The sequence below is a fragment of the Callospermophilus lateralis genome, unplaced genomic scaffold (assembly GCF_048772815.1).
Source record: "Callospermophilus lateralis isolate mCalLat2 unplaced genomic scaffold, mCalLat2.hap1 Scaffold_82, whole genome shotgun sequence".
In the NCBI taxonomy this organism is placed as follows: Eukaryota; Metazoa; Chordata; class Mammalia; order Rodentia; family Sciuridae; genus Callospermophilus; species Callospermophilus lateralis.
The window spans coordinates 981,558-1,004,589 of NW_027516260.1; the positions used below are offsets into that span (position 1 = coordinate 981,558).

Sequence of the window (23,032 nt, forward strand, 5' to 3'; positions counted from 1 at the left end):
GCACCAGTGGGGGGGTGAGGTTCTTTGCCTCACCTCTGTTGGCCCCCAAATTTGGCCTTGGTGCCAGTGGGGGAGTGAGGTTAATGTGGCTTAAGGACCGCGCCTGGTAGGTTGTCCAATTCAACATATGGTTCTTACCCGTCATCGGAAAACTGACCTTTAGGCAACTGACCTTTAGGCGTCAGCCTTCTGTCTTAGGTTGATACCACTGCAATTGGATCATACCCGTCACTGACTACTGGTCCAGCATATAGCCATTGGCCCCCAAATTTTAGACCATCACTAGCAGAAGGGAGGAGGATACAGAAATGCCACGACACCAAGCCAATTGACAGTTCCTTTGGAAAAATCGCATCATTGGTGACATCATCAGCAAAGATCACTGGTGACACCATCAGCAAAGATATGCCAGCATTACCACAATTTGCTGCACTAAACGTAGTTACATAGTCCAGGCAAGTTCTGTAAGCAGTTCAAAGGGGAGGAATCTATCAATCTGTCCATCTCCTCCCAAAGTCCGTTGCCTCCCAAAGTAAGTTGACTCCTTGATTGAGCATACTTGTTGAGTAATATTCATTGGGATGAAGATAGGAATTCTGGCAATGATGCTAAAAAGACATTATCCTGAAAAGAATTATTAAATATAATGAAAAGGAAAGGTGAAAGTAAACAAACAGATCTGTTAACTTCCTTAAAAAACAATCCTTAACAGCTGTTTACCTGATTTAAATTAGTAAACAAGCAGATCTGTTAACCACCTTTAAAAACAATCTTTAACAGTTGTTTACCTAATTTAAATTAAGCCATTTAAATCACGTGAATAAAAAAAATAATTTGGATCCATTTTCTCATGAGCGCTCCTCATATATGAAATATGAACATATGCACACACAGACATACAACACAAAACACAAGAGTACAACACATAAGACAATAATAAAGGCCTTGTAGCTTTACCTAGGTGAAATCTCCATTGCAATGTTTAAAAACTCCACAGTCAAAAAATAAAACTGATCAGAAAAACATTAACCTAAGTTTGCATGAGCTCAAAAAATAAAAATAGAACCTTATGATGTGGAAAAATGCAATAATAAAATATATATTGAAAAAAGCATCCTGGTTAATCACAGTCGCAGATGTAAGAATGGCCAAGCTGGAGTTCTGGATTTCAGCTGTTATGGATTTGAGTCAAATCATCTTCTTTTCGATCTGTAGAAATCGTTTTAGTTAGTCTTTCTGGAATCCAAATCGGCTGCTGTTCTCCTGTGGAAAAACAAACAGAACCCCGACTCCAGAAAATCACTGGGTCAGGATCTTTCCATTGTCCTGTTAGAATATCTTTCCAAAGTACTTTAGTCTTATGTACATTTTTTGGATACATATGTCTTTCTGTAGCACTAAGTCCTGATTAATCCAAATTTAAAAAGTTTAGAGTAAAAAGGGTTATTTTAAGTTTATCTTTGGGGGATATATACCCCTTTCCAATTTTTAAGATTAACTAGGCTTTGAATCACGCAATCTTTCCTCCGTCATGAAGGCATCTTAACCACCTTCAAATTAACCTTTTAAAGCCTTCCAATTATAATCTATACTGTACTTTTAAATGTACTTTTTCACCACCTACAGCTTTACTCTTTTAAACGAGGCTTAGATTCTGTTTAAATCACTTTAATGTTAGTTTACATGGCTGCCCTTCAACCAAAGGCCTTTTTTACTCCATTAAGAAGCTTTGTCTCAATCTCCATGTACAAATACCTTTTTTTTTTTCTTTCTTCCTTTCTCAAGCTTTTAAAGTAAGTCTAGTTTTCTCAAAAATTTTTTAAATGGCATTTTACAACTTTTTACTTTACCACACAGAGATTATCTCATCTAGAAACATTTCTCTTTTTTTTAACCTTTATATTAAAATATATTTTCACATCTTGAATCTTTTTATATCTCTTTTTTAACCGTTAACCCTTTTTATAAATTTACATTCTGAAATAACCCTTATAAAATTTCTGATCTAGACAAATTACTCCACTTAAATAAGATGAAATACTTTCATGTTTTTTATGGTACTATAATACTATAATTGAAACCCAACTGAAACTTCTTATACTCTTTGTATATAAATTACACATGATAGAATCTTAACACTTAGTAACCTTGTTTCAGCAAAGACATAGACCAAAGCAATATTAAACATTTTTCCATTCACCAATTTATGAAAACACACATAATGATTAAATATATTACCTTATGGAACTTAATAAGTAAAGAGTACTTGATTTCATATTTAGTGGTTGATATTTTAACACTTTAGTTTTGTAAATTAATCAGATGTCTGTAAAAACCAAGATCTTAGACAAGCGTAGTAAACAGAATTAGCCATCTCTTTCTTGTTGAAGAAAAATCCTTCTACAGGATACCATGATGGTCCCATTGATATATTTAACAACTTCTCATTTAAAAGCCATGGGCTGCATTTTTGTATTGTATCAACATATGCCCTAGCTGTTCTTGGTCTTACTGGGGTGCCTTTTTTCTCTAACAATTTCTCTTCCTCGGAGGTAAACAACTTTAAACCTTGTTTTTTGAAATGGTCACCCATTCTTTCGCTCTTCCTCAGGGGCGAACAATTTTACTTGCCTTGTCTTCAGATGTTCCCCCGTACGGACCGCCAAATGCCGCAGTCTCTGGCTGGGCACAAATCACGAGTCTCCACACAGCTTGTAGATTCAAACAGCAATTCTTTATTCCCGGAACTCACACCGGCCGTCTACAAACACGTTCTGGGGGAATCCATGTTCTCTGCCCAAATCCACTCTCTCCCAAATCCACTCTCTACCCAAATCCACACCACATGGGCTTCTGTCTCCCAAAATATACTGTCTGACCCTAAGAACTCAAGAGGAACTCAGCAGCAGCATATGCCCTATTCTAAAGGGGGAACACCCTAAACACGATCCTGCCCTGGTCCTTGAGCAAGGTCACCTTTCAGAAGTCCTTCCACTAGACAGCATGGGAGTAAGCTGGCAAGGAATTTGTCATACCTACTCAGCTGATGGCTCCCAGCACCCACTAAATGAATGAATGAATGAATGAATGAATGAATAAATAAATAAATAAATAAATAGGATCCAATCAGACCAACTGCAGAGACCACATTCCAAACAGGAAGATCATTCAGAATTTAGCATGGGACGTTTTCCAACACTTCAAAAAGTAGAAAAGGATAGTAAAAAGCCCAAACTACAAAAGAACCTCATGTCCTTGTTTTGACCCTTTGCCTACCCAATGAAGAAAATGATACCCATCACTCTCAGTTTGAAAGAAATTGTGCTTCTGTGTGTGTGTGTGAGTAGAGGGATGGGTTTTGTATTTGATAGTTTGCATAAATTAATAGTGAACTGATAGTGCAAACATTAGATTTAAATAATTGTACGTTTGACAAGTTTTCCAACAAGAGATCACTAAACCTTCCTTACTCTGTGGAAATCGAGGAGGATTGTTGTTTACATCTGTCAGAGTGATGTTCACTGTTGTGGTTCCAGAAAGGCCTCCCATCTGGCCACCCATATCTCTGGCCTCTATAACCACCTGGTACTGCTCTTGATTTTCTCTGCTCACTTCTGGTAATGCAGTTTTTATTATGCCTTTTGAAAAAAAAAGACAATTAAACCACTGGCTTTTAAAATTAAGTTATTTAAGATTCACTTTATATAAGTTAATCATAGCAAATAGATAAAACAGCAGTGTGATTAAGCATATCCTTCAATGCACAATTAATTCAACATAACTCATAAAGCAGAAAGATTTTTCCCATGGTTTTTTCTCCATAAAATCAGTACATCCAGATGTATATAATGAGAAATATACCATGTCACAAGTGTTTTACCTGACTCTGGGTCCACTGAAAAATATGGCTGTCCTTGCAATAAACTGTAGACCACTTTGGCACTATTTCCATAGTTGGCATCGTCTGCATCTGTTGCAGTCACTTGTATAACAGATGTACCTACAAAAAGCCCCCAAATATAAACACGTAAATACTTCCAAATTGGAAAAATGTACTTGTGTACTTGTACTATGCAAAAATTTTTAGTAATGCAGTTAGTAGTATTTACTGATAAAGACTAAAATAAAAATTTTAGTAAAATTCTCTAAAAAATGTATACTGATATCTATTTAATTTTATATTACAAATATTTCTTTATTTTTGGTTAGTAAGAAATCCCAATCATTTAAAAACTAGAAGTGCTTTAAAAATTAGTTTTAGGAGATAAACAAATGGAATATATTAATTGTTTCACAAACATACACGTGTGTGTGTGTGTGTGTGTATATATATATATATATATATATATATATATATATATACATTGTAATGTATATATACATAAAAATATGTACATATTTTTAACTCAATTGCTATAAAGATTAAAGAATAATTTTGAAATCTTAACTGAAACCTACTATGGATTCCCCTGTGTGAAATGATTTTATAGAACATTTTGAGTACATTATACACAACTTTTCAAGTTTAATTTAAAATGTAAAAATATCTGTTAAAATATCATGCATATAAAATGTTTTAGAAATTTTAAAGAGTATTATCAAAAACCACATCACTTGAAAACAATTCAATAGTAAATTAAGTACTAAAGAGGAATATAATTTAAAATGTACTCTCATATGAAATATAAAAAGACCACGATATGTACCTAAATTACCCTTGTGATGAAACACTATAGACCAATACAAGGAACTGTACCAGGCTAACAGATATAAGAATAATATTAAAGAAAACATATCCACTCATGTTTTATTCCAGGCTTTATGATTTCACAGGACTTCTTTTTATATTATTGGAGAAAATACCCCCAAAAACAATAGAACAGCACTTTTTTCAAATAAATGAGATCTTATTTGCCATTAGAGGAAATTACTTTTTATAAACTCTTGGTTCTTCTTGCCAGATACTCATATTTAACAAGTATTTCACATAAAATCCTCAGTAAAAATGTGTACAAGTATTTTTTTACCTACATAGAAGTTATTTTAGATTGAAAGTTATGCTAGCTATAATAAAATCAAATATGTACTTTAGACTATAAATCCTCATATGCAGCTTGTATATTTTGTATACTATAAGATTTATCATTTTTAAGAAATATTTTATACTTAAGCGTCTACTCTTATTAACAAATATAAACCTTCTACATGAATAGTGTTTAATGTACTTACTCAGATACAATATTTGGATATTAATGAGTTAAATTTAAAATCTTACGCAGATGTAATAGGAGAAAAAGTTATTTTCATTTTCATTTATAAACCTTTGTTCAGTAGTGGAACATGAACAAAAATAAACTAAAAAACAAGAAAAAAAAAGCCTGGAATCCTGCCCATGAAGCTACCAGGTTATTTGATACTAATCCAGTTGCTAAATCTTTGTGAATTCTGAATTGCTAATTAACAGAATGGGGATTTAAAGTTTTATTTCCCATGCTTCTTAAAAAAAAAGCTTTTTGAAAGATCAAATGAGATAATGCTTCAGAAGAAATCTGTCAAATGCAAGCATTAGGTTTTGTAATTCAAAATAATGCAAGCAAAGTTGTCCAATACTGCCTGAACTATTATTCTTTTCCCTTCTCATAGAAATGTCTTTTACTTGCTCTCATTTGAGTGACAATTGAATAGAGCTGAAGGTATCCATGACAATGCAATGAAATAATTGTTCTCAGTAACTTGTTATGTAATAAGAGACTCTAAGGTACATGTAATTGAAACTAAATAGGAAGTTTACACTAAATAGCAGTTTTATGTTACAGCTCTTATCATGAAAGAGGTCACATATAATTACCATATCCTCATATAATTTAGCAAACAAACATACTGATTAGTTGACTAGGAAATACCTACCCACTCCAGACATTTCAGGAACACTGGCAGTATATAAGTCTTTTGTAAATATTGGCTCATTGTCATTGATATCATGAATTTTAATGATAAATTCTGATTATGGTTCCACCTGCCAACCAGTCTTTCGGTCTATAGCCTTGGCTGGAAGAATGTAGAGGGATTTTTCTTCTCTGTCTAATTTTTTTGCAGCATGAATGTCTCTTGTATTTTCATCTATGATGAACAGACTGCCAGCCCCATCTCCTGTTAAAATGTATTTTAAATTTCCATCTCCTTTATCTTGGTCAGTATGAAGCTTCAAAGAGGTAAAAAAGAAGAGTTCTGTAAACACATGCATTATTAGAGTAAAAATAACTTTGGCATATCAACTAGACAATATCACTACAAATATGCTGTCTTATTTTCATTGAGTGGAAACTAAGCATTTCAGGTTTTGTTTTGCTAAATATTTTTAACAATTTAATTTATACATCATACAAAGCTAGATTGAAATAAAAAGGAAAATAAATGTATCTCTTTCAATGCATAGTATTTGAAAGATATTTTTAAGTAGAACACTACAAAGAAATCTTTGTTACCTCTAGAGATTAAAAAAAATCCATTAACTCAGATCTCGAGTTTTAAATATCAAGTAATCATTGTAATATTTAAAATAATGAAACTCAAAGTTATGGTATATGAAATTTCTGAACTTGACATAATGCTAAGTTTAAGATGAATAACTTAATTTTAAATTGATTTTATCACAATGCAATATAACATTGTCAAACTGCAAACTCTGTATACAGGGAGGCCAGTCAGAGAGAATTTCAAACTCATTTTTTTTGTATCACTTTTGAAGAGTACCTTTTCAATCACAATGTTCTCACTTGGAGGAAATTATTTTGTAGATATTTTAAATTTAAAGTGAAACAAAACATGACTTTCCTCTTTGTCCATATAGTTTAGGTCTTAATAGAAATAAATATTTATTCACAAATTATTTTCTTTCACAAACTACCCTTCTATAAAATAACTTCTTAATGTAGAAAGCTCACCAATGAAAATTTAAAACAGTTTTATAATCAAAGAAACTTTGATTTGTAAAAGTTTTAAAAGTTTTGGCAATTCTTTAAAAATCAAATTGAGAAATAATAATTGTGTATGTTAAAAAATTGTGGGTTATGATATGATGTTTTGATGTATGTGTATATTGCAGAATGAGTAAATAATTGTAGATTAATTAAATCAGGCTAATTAACCAATCCATCATCTCAGGCTTATCATTTTTCTTGTGTGATAAAGTCATTTACAAAAAAATCAATGGAGAAAGTGTGGTGTTATTTAAATGGTACAACACTTCACCTATTCAGGAATAATAATAATAATAATAATAATAATAATAATAATAACTAATAATGCTATTTCAAAATTGCTAAAACTGTAAATTTTAGTAAGACTGGAATCCTAACTAGTCTCCCCTTCTGGGGCAGTCTTACACCACATTCATCACAATTCTTATTGTTCTGAACTTACATATTCATCATGACCAAATCCATCTTTGAATTGTTTGTTAATATAAATGCTACTTTTTATGTTAGCCGAAGTTTGAAACTTGTTTCCTTTTTTATCCTTCTTTGTTTTAAACCTATTAAAATAATCATCATATGTAATCTGTCATTCTTTGAAATACTTTCTTCATCTGTTTTTCCTCCTTGGCTAATACTCTGGCTTTTCCTACAACATACTTCACCAGATCACTGCAGTAGTCTCCTGATCATGCTACCTCTATTCTTGCTCTATTTCAAAAAAATTTCACTTTTCTACATCACAAATATAGACATTTTACTAGAAATTAAAAATCTCCAACAAGGCATAGTGTTTATGACCATGAACTTAAAGTCCTACAAACTAGGATTAGTTTCATGCAAATGTAAGTATTATATTGGGAACATCCTTTTGCTTTCTTATTTATTTAATAATTTAAGCCTTCTCCATTGAAAAGGGTTAATGTCAATATTTTAAAATAGTGTTTACATTATTGTCATTATAATTTGCTGATGTCTATTACCTCATTCAAACATCCATAATGTGGCCCTTCATCCTGGAGGCTCTGCCACTTTGCTCCTTTATGCCTCCCATACATACCAATTGTTTTGTTTTCCATTGTTCGTTTAATTTCATTTCTCAGGAAGCCTTTACCTGTTTTCACAGCTGGTGTTTACATATGTATCTTTAACCTTTAGACACTTTCCACTCTTTTTTGTTTTCCCCTAAATAAATAATTGGCATATCTCATTTTGACATTTTCTTTTCAGGGCAACTTCTAATGTAACACTTTACTCCCCACCCTGACGTTCATCAAGTTAAGTATAATTATGAACCATGCTACTAAAAGGTAAAATAAATTAGGAAAACATAGATATCCATTTTAAATAACTCAATGTATATTTCTTCTCTCTCTCACACACACACAAACACACACACATATATTTATACATGTATATTCATAAGAAAACCAAATGATTATTCTCTTTTTATTTTTTTATTTTTATTTTTTTTTAATATTTATTTATTTATTTTAGTTCTCGGCGGACACAACATCTTTGTTTGTATGTGGTGGCATGCCAGGCAAGCGAGCTACCACTTGAGCCACATCCCCAGCCCCGATTATTCTCTTTTTAAATAGCAAAATTTATTTATCTTCTCAAATAAATAAAAGGATTTGTCTATCATTGATTAATAGAAAAAATCAGAACAGAAATAAATTATATTACATATTAGAAATCTCTAAAGTCCATAATATTTTATTGAACAGTGATTATTATTCCTCAAAATATTTATAAAAGTATTTTGTATATTTATCTTTGTATCACCTGTTCTTCTACTTTAAGAGGAGAAGAAAATGAAGAAAATTATTGAAAAAAGATGACTGAGAAGGATGGGTAAATAGAGAATAATGTAATTATGAAAGTCTGTCAATTTGGCAAAAATTGTAGAATTAGCTGAAAATTCACTTTATTGAGTTGGCTAGGCTAATTAATGTACAAGAAAATCACCTGGAGCCATCAAAATTCTGGTCTACATAAATGTTGAATGTAAATCTTTGATTAAGCAACATACTTTTAGGTAGGATATTAATGGTGCAATACAGTTTATCTTTTCATGGTTTTATGTCATTATTTTTCATAAAAATAAACAACTACACATAATATTTATTAAATTTTTAATTTATCTTTAATTTTTAAGCTATACATACTTTATGCATATTAGGAGTAAATTTGTATTGATTTCTTGAAACAGGAAAACAAAAAAAAGAGTCAGAAACCACATATAAATGAATTATTAAAGTACCTCTTCACAGTTATATTCTACTGTTCTCTGCTTCATGCTTATTATACCTACAGGAAAAGAAATGTAGTCCTGTATAATTTTAGAGTGTAAGTATGGAAGTGTCACTGTGATGCTGCAATTTGCTTAAAGTCATGGAATACTAAGTACTGTGGACAAAGTATAGATAATTTTTTCAGTGAAATCTATTTAATTCTTATAGAAATTTTTGATAAGCAACTTAGCTACATAGCAGAAAGTCTAAATGATTTTTTTAAAGAGAGAGTGAGAGAGGAGAGAGAGAGAGACAGAGAGAGAGAGAGAGAGAGAGAGAGAATTTTTTAATATTTATTTTTTAGTTATCAGCGGACACAACATCTTTGTTTGTACGTGGTGCTGAGAATCGAACCCGGGCCGCACGCATGCCAGGCAAGCGCGCCACCACTTGAGCCACATCCCAGCCCCAAGTCTAAATGATTGTAATAAACTCTATAAAAATTTTTGAATACATATGAAAATAAAATTAAAAATAATTGTACTTTTTTTCAATGTCATTTCCTGTTATTTTCCAATGTGTTTAACATAATGGTATTATTTTAAGCAAGTATTTTTCTTGCCTTTTATGATTTAAGTTATGTTCAACACTTTATTGTCTTGTATTGATCTGTTCATGAAATTGAACTTGTAATTCTCAAACAAAATTAGATATGATTGTATATCCTGTTTAGATTAATGTTTAAATACTCATGGAAATACCTTCACTTTCAGTTATTTTATCCTCATTCAAAATACATAACAGTCTGGAAAATGTTTACATAAACACAATAGCTTTCATAATCACTCCTATTTGAATGGTTTTATAATCAGTGTTACAATGTCAAAGAAATGGAGCATTACACATATTCTTTACACAGAAGTTGTTGATCAAGACAAATTGAAACATTCATGAAATTATAGGATATTATAAAGAAGTATATTGATTGAATATAATTTAATTTATAAATAAAAGATTTGCAAAAAATGGTAAAATCATTTTATTCATTTTACTATTGAGATTGTAATAATGGTGATTTTATTTTTTTTATATCCACCTGATCTAATTTCTTCCAAAATATTTTATATATATACTTTTTACCTTTTTATTAAAATATTATTTCAGGAATTTTTATATAATACCATACATACATATTAAAAGGTCATTTTTAGCTATTATTTTTAGTATATTTTTAAAATTTATTTTTAACTGATACATAAAAATCATACATATAAACACAATATTAGTTAATAGTTAATACACATCTACATTGTGTTTGTTTAAATCAATTTAAACATACTTATATCCTTGATTATTTATTTTTTTTTTATGGTGAATACTTTAAAAATTTGTTTTTATAGCTATTTGTAAACTTACTTTATTTTATTTATAATCAACCCAGAGTGCAATACCATACCAGAGCTTTTTTTAATGTTTTACTGTCACTTAGTACCTATTGATCAATCTTTCTCCATTGTTTCCCACATGTCTACTCTAAAAGGTTGAGGTATTTTGTAAATGAAAAGAAAATACTGAATGGTAGTGAAAAATGTTTGTAAAGGTCAGGTATGACCATGCAACCACTTGGAGAAACAAGGACATACTTTTTGTGACTGTTTTTCCTTATTTTGTTGAATGTATTTGTGAGTATGTGTCAAATATTTCAAATAAACTTGTTTTATTCTCTCCATTATCATGTAATATTAAAGATGGTGACCTGAAATCTTACAATTTAATTATTGCTAATTATATATCATGGCATTTATGTTATAGCATACTATTGAGAAAATAAACAGGACTCAAGGGTGGAGGTAACCTCTGGGGAAGGAGTTAGTATTTTATTGTAAGCAGGGTTGCTGTGTCATGGTGGGTGGGATTATGACCTTGTTTCTGTTTTATTTGAAGACAATGTGTTGTGTAAAGAGATGTCGCCTGTGAATGTCAATTTGGCAAGGATTGGAATTTTGATGGTAATTTCATGTGTCAACTTGACTGGCTTGTCCAGATATCTGGTAACAAATTATTTTGGATGTCTGGGTGAGGATGTTTTGGGATAAGATTAACCTTTAAATCCATAGACTAAGCAAAGGGTATTGCCCACCACCACCACATGGGATGGTCTTCCTTCAACGCCTTGAAGTCTTGTGTACTAAAAAAATCTTGAGAAAGGAGGAATTTACCCTGTCTGACTATGAGTTGACACAGTAGGCTGGTCATCCTTTGAACTCAGATCCAGGATAGGACTTATTCCATTCATTGAGTTCTTTTAGTCTCAGTTGAAAATAATATCATGGGTTCTCACCAGCTGCAGCCTCCCATATCTATACTTCTCAAACTCTACAATACTGTAAGTTAACTTCTTGCAGTAAATTGACATATATTTGCTGTTTCTCTGGAAATCTCATATAATCTAAATTCAATTTTTAAAAAAAACATAAATTGTGAAATCAAAACAAATTCAATAACAAATCATTTTCAAAATAAGGAGTGAGGATTTTTGGTTGTTTGTTTAACCTTTTAAAAATGACTTTAAGACATAAATTGTATTCAATAAAAAAGTGTACACTTAATTTATAAAATATTATAATTTCGACATGTATATATCTGTCATTGATATGTATTTTAGTTGATTACCATGTCTGACTATGAGTTGATACAGTATAATGCATCATAATCGCTTTATACTTTGCTTAAAATGGTGGAAGTCCAAAATATAACAAACTCCATATATATAATATCAATAGTCCTTGTGTGTTCTTAAATATATCTCATTATTTTATATTATCTTATTTGGTTTGTAATGAGGAAAGGCATAGATAATAGCTAAAATAACTAGTACAGTACAGTATTTTTGGTGATTTCATGTCCAAATACATTTCCAAAACATTTTCAAAAATGAAATGTTTCATTTCAGTACAAAATTTACATTTTTTCTAGCTCCCACTTGTAATTTCAGAGTTTTGAGAGGTCAAGGCAATAGGATCACAAGTTCAAAGCCAGCCTCAGCAAAAGCTAGGTGCTAAGCAACTCAATGAGACCTTTCTAAATAAAATATACAAAATAAAGCTGAGGATGTGGTTCAGTGGCTGAGTGCTCCTGAGTTCAATCCCCAGTACCTTAAATAAATAAATAAATAAACAAGCAAACAAATAAATAAATAAATTAAATTTTTCTCATTTATTTCAGGTAAGTCAATTTATATATTTAAATCAACTCATATTAAATATTGCTTCATGACTACTATATTAGAGCTTGAATGTGTAGTAAATGCAAACTCAATATAATATTATTACTATGTGATATCTTTACACCATAAGGATTTTGTGCTTGTGACTGGGCATGGTGGTATAGACCTGTAATCATAAAGAGGCAGGAGGCTGAAGCAAGAGGATTGCAAATTTGAGGCTAGCCTCAGCAATTTAACAAAACACTATCTCTAAATTAAAATTAAATAAAATAAAGGGTGAGGGATGTAGCTTGTGGTAGAGAACCCATGGACTGAATTTCTAGTACCTGGAGGGCAGCAGGGGGTATTCCTGCTTGGTTTAAGATACAATTGACTGAACTTGAGTTTTCTGGGAAGAATTTTATGGCACAGAAGTGGCACATGCACAGAATTGCAATCCTCTGCAATCCCCTAGCTGGTTCTATAACTTGATGATTTTGAATTACCCTGCTATAAACACTGATGTGCCTGTACCAATATAAAACAACAATTTTGGTTCTTTTGGATAAATATCAAAGAATGAGATAGATGCACATTGATTCCATTGCTAGTTTTTTGGGGGAATCTTCATGATGCTTTCCAGATTGGTTGTACTAATTCACGGTTCCATCAATAATATATGAGTGTACATCCCCTCCCCATTTTCACCATTATATTGTTATTTTAATTCTTTTTTAAAATATATTTTTAGTTGTCAAAGGACCTTTAGTTTATTTACTTATATGAGGTATTGAAAATCGGACCCAGTGCCTTACACATTCTATCACAGAATTACGACTCCAGCCCTTGATTTGAATTCTCAATAATTCAAATTTTAACTTCAGTGAGATAAGATCTCAGTGTAACTTTTATTTGTATTTCCTTGATTACTAAAGATGTTGAACTTTTTTTTTATATATTTGTGATTTCTATTTCTTCTTTTGAGAAGTGTCTGTTCAGTTCTTTTGCTCATTTTTTAATTGGGTTCTTTGTTGGTTCTTGGTATTTTTTTAGTTCTCTAGATAGTCTACTTATTAATCCCCTGTCTGAGGAACAATGCCAAAGACCTTCTCCGATTCTGTAGCCTCTATCTTTATGATCTTAGATTTTTTTTCCTTTCCAGTGAGGGAACTTTTTAATTTGATGACATCCCACCTATTGATTCTTGATTGTAATTCTTGTTAAAGAAGTTGGTGCTTGTGTCAATATTTTGGATTTCTGAACCCACATTTTCTTTTAGCCATTAAAAAGTTTCTGATCTAATTCCAATGTTTTTGATTCACTTTAAGGTGACTTTTTATTCATCATAAAGATAGGAATCTAGTTTCATTCAGTTTTTTCAACACCGCTTAAAACACAGAGAAAACATAGAGTAGACTAATATCAAACAATGAAACTGAAGGAGCAATTAAAAATGTCCCAACTAAGAAAGCCAAAGATCAGGTGGATTCTTATCCTAGTTATACAACATCTTTAAAGAAGAACTAGAGGCAATCCTCCTCAAATTATTCCATGAAATAGAAAAAGAGGAAATAGAGCCAAATTCATTCTATAAAACCACAATCAAAACTAGTCAAAGACACATCAAAGAATAAATATATCCTTCATGAACAAAGATGCAAAAATCCTTTAAAATATATTGGCAAACCACATTCAAAAGCACATTAAGAAAAGAGTATACCATGATCATGTGGGATTCATCCCAGGTATGCAAGGACAGTTCAACATATGCAAATCAAAATAAATGCAACTCACCACATAAATAGAGTTAAGGACAAGAATCACATAATTATCTTAATAGATGAAGAGAAAGCATCTGACAAACTTAAGAATACTTTTTATGTCTCTTTTTAATCCTCATTTTAAAGTGAATTTACTGTACACAACATATACTTGCCCTGTATTTTTTATCCACTCTCTCATTAGTGTGTTTAGAAATTCAGTTTTTAAAGTATTATTTATAAAATTTCATAAGTAATTATTATATCTGTAACATGGCTTGTCCATTGCCAAACATTCTCTCTCTCTCTCTCTCTCTCTCTCTCTCTCTCTCTCTCTCGTGCGCGTGCGTGCGCTTTATTACCATATGTCTAAATAAGTGCAGAGAGAGTGAGAGAAGGCTTCATGTATATAATAGAAAGGAATAAAGTTCTAAAATAATTCATAAGTTCTCCCTTAGAAAACAGAAAATTAAATTTCACAATCTGAAATCAATTCCTTAAAAGTCACCATCTACCAAAAATACAAATAGATTAAAATTTTAAAACAAAACAACAACAACAACAACAACAACAACAACATGAGAAGAAATACTTTAAACAGGACTCTAACAATTAGGGGAAAAAATCAACAAGTAATACCATTACAAAACAGAAAGAACTGGGCTAAAATGGTTTCACTGTTGAATTCTATCAAACAATTAAAAAAGTTTGTTATAAAATTTTAAAAACTTGTTCCTGAAAATAAAAGCAAAATAATAAATACTAACTCATTCTGTCAGACCAAAATTACCCTTAAACCAATTGCAATAAGCAATTGAAATTTGCAATTAATAACATAACTAACTTTTTAGATTTATAAAAATGTTTACATATATTTAATAAATATCTATAAGATGTACACAGTTCTCATAAAAGAAAAAAAAAATAAATGAAGAGGTATTACATTGTCATTAGTAGAAAAATTTGATATTCTATAGATGTCAGTTCTTCCCCACTTGATCTAATCATTACCAAATTTAAATGAAGTTATATGTAGATATATACATACTAACTGTAAAATTTATGTGGGGAGGCCAAAGACTCAAAATTATCATCAAAACATTGGGGGGAAAAAAAGCTGGAAAGCTGACAATAACAAATTTGAAGTTTTTCTACAAAATGTAATAATCAGGACAATGTGATGTTGTTGAAAGAACAAACAAATTAATAGAAAAAAATTAAAAAGCTCAGAAATGGATCCAAGTTAATATATTCAATTGTTCTTTTGTAAAAAGAGAAAGAATAGCTTTTTTATTAGTAATGCTGCAAACATGAATATCATCATTGAAAAATGAATCTAGATACAGTTTACACATTTCACACACAAACACACCTCAAAATAGTCATACCCTTGTTTTCCCCAGTTTGTTCATTTCTATGACCCAATGCTCTTGTGAGAACAACAAAAAGGAGAAAAAATATATTTAGGGCTCACAGTTTCATTGGTCTGAGTCCACTGATGACAGACTCCATTGCTCTGCGTCCAAAGTGTGGCAGAACATCACAATGGAAGGTCTTGGTGGAAAAAAGCAGCTCATGTCACAGAAACAGGAACCAGAAAGAATTCTGCTCATTGGGGATATATAAATATAAACCCAAAAGCCATGTATGTCCCCAGTGACCCGCCTCCTCCAGGAACTTCCTACCTGCCTATAGTTACCCAGTTAATCCATATCTGTGGATTAACGCACTGATTAGGTTAAGGCTCTTATGAGTCTGTCATTTCACCCTTAACTTTCTTGCATTGTCTTACATATGAATTTTTTGGGGGAACACCTCGTATCTAAACCATAACAGACTTAAATGTTAAGGAAAACCTATAGATGTATAGAAGACAATGAGAAAAATCTAAATCATCTTATAATTGGCAATGTACTATAGGTACAAATGTATGATCCATAAAAAAATCACAAACTGAATTTCATGAAAATTACAAATATGTTCTCTGTAAAAATTATTATTATCAGAATGAAAAAGACACAGTCCAGATTGCAAACTACTTATCTGGCAGAAAGCTCAATATATATATATATATATATATATATATATATATATATATATATATATATATATATATATAAGAAATTGTCAGAGAACAAACAACCCAACTAAAGAAAAGAAAAAAAAAACTTAAGATCTGAGGAGTCACCTTACCAAATAAGACAAACAAATAAAATGAGCATATGAAAATGTAAAACATTGAATTTCCTTAGGGAACTAAAAACTAAATGAGATACCACTTCATTCATATTAAAATGACCTAAATATCAAAGTCCTGGGAGCACTAAATGTTGATAAGGATGTCGACCATAGGAATTCTTGTTCATTGCTGGTATGAATACAAAATATTGAATCCACTTTGTAATGCAGTTAGGAAATGTCTCACAAAGCTCAATAGTCTTACCATATTAGCTAACCAGGTAATTTTCTGAATATGTCGAAATACCCATACACAAATGTTTATACAACTTTAGACATAATTCCCAATTACTGGAAGCAGTCAAGATGTCCCTTGGTAGCTGAATTGATAACTGATTATACATCCCTAAAAAAATATTATTCAGTAGTAAAAAGAAATTAGCTACCAAACTAAATAATACATAAAGGAACATTAAATTCAAATTACTACATGATAGGCACTAGTCTGCAAAATATTTTATAGACTACATGATTCTAATTTCATTACATTATCAGGATGGCAAGAGTGTAGAGAATAGAAAGATAGCCATTCTAAGACTAAATGAATGTTAGAAATGAATAGATCTAGCAAAGGGAATCTTTATGCATTGAGACTACTCTATAAGATGCTGTAATGGGGGATAAAAGGAACATGCATTTGTTGAAACTCAGATCTGTACAAGACAGAAACTGAATTCTAATGTGAACTATATGGACCATAGTAACAGTAATGTAACAATAATGATTCCAAACAACCCCAAGATGCTTATAAGAGAGACAACTGTGTGTGTGTGTGTGTGTGTGTGTGTGTGTGTGTGTGTGTAGGCATATGAAAACTCATTACTTTATGCTATCTTCTGTAAAACTAAAATTACTCTAAGAAATAAATTTTATTGATAACTGAAGTTAAAAGTTAAAATGAAAAGAATGATAGGTGTGTGAAATACTGAAAAACTTCTGTTCAGACATTAAAAAGGAGCAGAGCCATTTTCTACATGGATTTTAACTCATGAGTGATCTGAAATAAGGCAAATTACATGGTACAGTGGAGTTGATTTTGAAATTCAAGTACAAGTAAACTGGTGAGAATAATTAATCAAGAAATATTATTGGAGAAAATGAATTTGTATTAATATACTGGGAACACCTCACTTGATTTGTAAAGTTAATTCAGGAATTAGTAAGAAAAGTCCTGTTTTCTATCTTCCATAGTATACTTTTGAAAATAAGCTTGAGTTTATCCAGGTTGAGCCTGTTGTAATAAGCATTGTTTCAGAAAACTGAAATTGTGCTTAGAATAGTCCGTTAGCAAATAATCACTGAATTAAAAAAAATGCATGAACATCTTCTGTTCAACCAACATATATAAACAAAGTTTCTTATACTCCTCACTTCCTCATGTTAAATGGCTCAAGATAATGCAGTTTTAAACAAGGATCAATGCCATATTAATGCATTTCAAGAAGCACTCCTACTGGATACAAACAATGATGAAAGGATCAGCCCACTTGGTTCTGAGAAAACTTTTCTGTTTCCATAAGGTGAACACAAATTGACTTTGACATTTTTCATTTTGTTAAACTTTGTTACATTATAAAGAGCCCTTGCTCAGCTGTAGGTAACTTTCCATAGAGAAAATGTTCATACTCATTCAATTCACACAGAGACTTCTTCCATTTTTCTATGCATTTTCAGAATGGCAATATCTTGCTGTCCACAGCTCAGGAAATCTCTATCCTTAGAATGCCATGTAGACTTCTCCACTTAACTGCTCCCTGTCATTGTGGCATAGAGAATAAGAACCAACCCACTGCCTATCAGAGTTAAGGAAGGAATCTAGGAGGGTACCCTTCCCTCCCCAAACACAATGTTTTCTAGTGGTTTAGTATACACAATCAAAGTTGACTGAAGAACCCTACAACACGAACTGTCACTTGTCCTCAGATTTTTCACAGAGTAACTAATCTTATGTATTTGTGTAATAGCCCATGGATATGGGAAAAGAAAACTAGTTTTAAATGATTACACACTCTAGGGATAATTTCACTGCTATACACTGTGTATGGGAGTTACTTTAGACCTGCACTGTGACAATTCTATACTTTTCTCAGGATGCATCAAAGTCTGGTATTTATTTTTCATTGAAACACAATATGCTGGGTAAACTGGTAGTTTAAAATACCTGTTTACAGTTCCAAACTACATCTGGGTATGATGAGGCAATCCTGTAATCCCAGCCACATGGGAGACTGAGTCAGGAGGATCACAAGATTGGTGCCAGTCTCAAGAAATTAAGGAAGCACACAGCAGCTTAGTGAGACACTGTCTTGAATTATAAATAAATAAATAGATAGATAGATAGATAGATAGATAGATAGATAGATAGATAGATAGATAGATAGAACTGGGGATGTAGTTCATTGGTAAACTCCTCTGTTTTCAATCCCCTGTACCAAAACAACCCCAAAACAAATGAACAAAAAAAATCTATGGTAATATCCTGGGTCAATGTGTTTATAATATTTAGGATCCTATAGATTGACAGCTTGGTTTAATCAGTTGCATGTCTAAATTGCGTACAAACCTAGGGGGGATATAAATATTCTCTCTGATATCTTCTGCCAAAGCTACTCTGATACCAAAAATTTTTATTCTCGCTTGGTGTTTCACAACTTGACCAAGATTTTAACTTGCTTTTCCCCCCTATTTTGATTTCAGCAACCTTAAAGAAAAGGACAATTTCCTCATATCTAGTATGGATTGTGATGAAAAAAAAATACAAATTTGGAGTCCAAATTAATTAGTCACTCTATTATTAAAGATCAAACAAGTGGATGAATTTAACTTTCTGCCAATAGTAACACCATATTTTTCTGAGAGACTCTCATAATACAAATAGGCAAAAACAAAACCTCAAGCAAACAAACATACAAAAAATCTTAATCCTTCAACTCTCCTTAAATACACTGCTGATTAATTTCTTCTTAATTATCTAGCCATACACAGCTATCAACTATCACTAGGGGATACAGCTGACTAGTAGGCATTTTAAAAGAATAAAGAGGGCAAAATGACCTACTGTAGATTGACTCAGTTTTAAAAGTGACTTATACTGCACAAAAGTTCCAAGGGGCTGAGACAGCTGCATGATGAAGACTACAATGGAGTTTGTCAGCTTAGTGGTTGTGGCAGCAACTGTTGTTAAAGCTGGGTGAACTATGAGTGTCTGCAGAACAATGAGTCAGAAGATGACAGATTGCTGCATAGCACACAAACTGTGTTCTCAAAATATTTACTCCCAAGGGAGAATTAAGTCCTGTTCACGTAACAATTATGTTATATTCATTACTTTGCTCTGTTATTTAGGGTTTAATGAGATAATGTTGGTAAAAACTTATCTTAGTTCCTAACATATAACATGCCCTCAATAAATTAGAATTTGATTAAGACTGCTCTTTTGTTACTATTGTTCTGTAGTTTAGCTTAAGGTCTGGTTAGTGATGCCAGCTGCTTCACTCTTACTGCTAAGGATTGCTTTAGCTATTCTGGGTCTCTTATTTTTCCAGATGAATTTCATGATTGCTTTTCCTATTTCTGTGAGGAACGCCATTGGGATTTTGATTTGAAATGTATTAAATCTGTACAGTGCTTTTGGAAGTACGGTCATTTTGATAATATTAATTCTGCCTATCTAAGAGCAAGGTATATCTTTCCATCTTCTAAGGTCTTCTTTGATTTCTTTCTTTAGGGTTCTGTAGTTTTCATTGTATTGATCTTTCATCTCTTTTGTTGATTCCCAAGTATTTTATTATTTTTTTTTGAGGTTATTATAAATGGGGTTGTTTTCCTCATTTCCCTCTCAGAGGATTTGTCACTGATATACAGAAATGCCTTTGATTTATGGGTATTGATTTTATAACCTGCTACTTTGCTGAATTCCTTTACTAGTTCTAAGAGTTTTCTTTTGGAGCTTTTTTGGGTCTTTTAAGAATAGAATCATATTGTCAGCAAATACTTAGCAAATAATGTTAATTTAAGTTCTTCATTTCCTATACATATCCCTTTAATTTCTTTCATCTGTCTAATTGCTCTGACCACTGTTTCAAGGACTATGATAAATGGAAGTGGTGAAAGAGGCATCCCTGTCTTGTTCCGTTTTTTAGAGGGAATGCCTTCATTTTTTCTCCATTTAGAATGATGTTGGCCTGGGGCTTAGCCTTTATGATGTTGAGATATGTTCCTGTTTTCCCTAGTTTGTCTAGAGTTTCAAACATGAAGGGGTGCTGTATTTTGTCAAATGCTTTTTCTGCGTCTATTGAGATGATTATATGATTCTTAACTTTGAGTCTATGGATGTGACGAATTACATTTATTGATTTCCTAATGTTGAACCAACCTTGCATACCTGAGATGAATCCCACTTGATCATGGTGCACAGTCTTTTAGATATGTTTTTGTATTCGATTTGCCAGAATTATTTACAGAATATTTGCACCTATGTTCATTAGGAATATTGGTCTAAAGTTTTCTTTCTTTGATGTGTCTTTGCCTGGTTTTGGAATCAGGGTGATATTGGCCTCATAGAATGAGTTTGGAAGTGCTGCCTCTTTTTCTATTTCCTGAAATAAATTAAAGAGTATTGGTGCTAGCTCTTCTTTAAAGATCTTGTAGAACATGGCTATATAACCATCCAGTCCTGGGCTTTTCTTGGTTGGTAGGTTTCTGATGGCATCTTCTATCTCATCACTTCATATTGATCTGTTTCAATTGTGTATATCTTCCTGATTCAGTCTGGGCAAGTCATATGACTTAACAGACTGGTTGACCAATGGTACAGAATAAAGGACACATAGACTAACCCACAAAATTACAACTATCATATACTAGACAAAGGCGCTAAAAACATGCATTAGAGAAAAGATATCCTCCTCAACAAATGGTGCTGGGAAAACTGGAAGTCCATATGCAACAAAATGAAATTAAACCCCTATCTCTCACCATGCACATAACTCAACACAAAATAGATCAAGGACTTAGGAATACAACCAGAGACCCTGTGTCTAATAGAAGAAAAAGTAGGCCCTAATCTCCATCGTGTGGGATTAGACCTCAACTTCCTTAATAAGACTCCTATAGCACAAGAATTAAAACCAAGAATCAGTAAATGGGATGGACTCAAACTAAAAAGTTTCTTCTCAGCAAAAGAAACAATCAATGACGTGAATAGAGAGCCTACATCTTGGGAGAAAATTTTTACCTCTCACACATCAGATAGAGCACTAATCTCTACAGTATAAAAAGAACTCAAAAAGGTAAACACCAAAAAAACAAATAACCCATCAATAAATGGGCCAAGAATCTGAACAGACACTTCTCAGAAGACAATATTCAATCAATCAACAAATATAAGAAAAAATGTTCATCATCTCTAGCAATTAGAGAAATGCAAATCAAAACTACTCTAAGATACCATCTCACTCCAGTCAAAATGGCAGCTATTATGAAGGCAAACAATAATAATTGTTGGTGAGGATATGGGGGGAAAGGCACACTCATACACTGCTGGTAGGATTGCAAATTGGTGCAGCCAATATGGAAAGCAGTATGGAGATCCCTTAGAAATCTGGGAATGGAACCAACATTTGACCCACCTATTCCTGTCCTTGGACTGTATCCAAAGGACTTAAAAACAGCATATTAGAGGGACACAGCCACATCAATTTTTATAGCAGCACAATTCACAATAGCTAAACTCTGGAGCCAACCTAGCTGCCTTTCAGTGGATGAATGGATTAAAAAATGTGGCATGTATACACAGTGGAATTTTACTCAGCAATAAAAGATAATAAAATCATGGCATTTGCAATGGATGGTGTTGGAGAATATAATGCTAAGGGAAGTTAGCCAATCCCAAGAAAACAAATGCTGAATGTTTTCTCTGATACAAGTGGCTGACTCATAGTAGGGTAGTGAGGGGGAGCATGAATAGATGAACTCTAAATAGGGAAGAGGGGTGAGAGAGAAAGGGAGGGGGCAGGGGATTAGTAAGGATGGTGGAATATGATAGACATCATTATCCAATTTACATGTATGAAGAAATGAGTTGGTATTATCATAATTTATATACAAACAGAAATATGAAATTGTTTTATATGTGTAATAAGAATTGTGATGCATTCCACTCTCGTGTATTTAAAAAATAAAACCAAAAAAGACGGCTCTTTTGTTATTTTTGAATTAAATCAACCAAATTTGATTATTATTTTATTTCTAGTTGTCCTAAGTCATAAAAATTCAATTCTCATTAAATCATACCTATCAGCATTCCTGTTACTTTTACTTTGCTTATTATTATTTTTATTCCATATTAGGATGTATTTTGCTCCTCACTAATTAATTTTTTAATATTTATTTTTTAGTTGTAGCTGGACACAATACCTTTATTTTATTCATTTATTTTTATGTGGTTCAGAGGATTGAATCCAGTGCTTCGTGCATGCTATGTGAGTGCTCTACTGCTGAGCCACTACCCCAGCCCCCTAATTAATGTTTTGTTTCTGTTTCTTTTTTTCCCTCTGTGAATGCTAATCTTCACTTCCTTCAATGTAATTGCATTGTAAATTTCCTAGGGTTTCTGCT

The 23,032-nt window shown here is 32.0% G+C and overlaps 1 pseudogene; it reads right to left on the reverse strand.

The window, feature by feature from the left end:
• LOC143637784 (cadherin-9-like) overlaps positions 1 to 23,032 on the reverse strand; it is a 99,570-nt pseudogene that overhangs the window by 25,844 nt on the left and 50,694 nt on the right.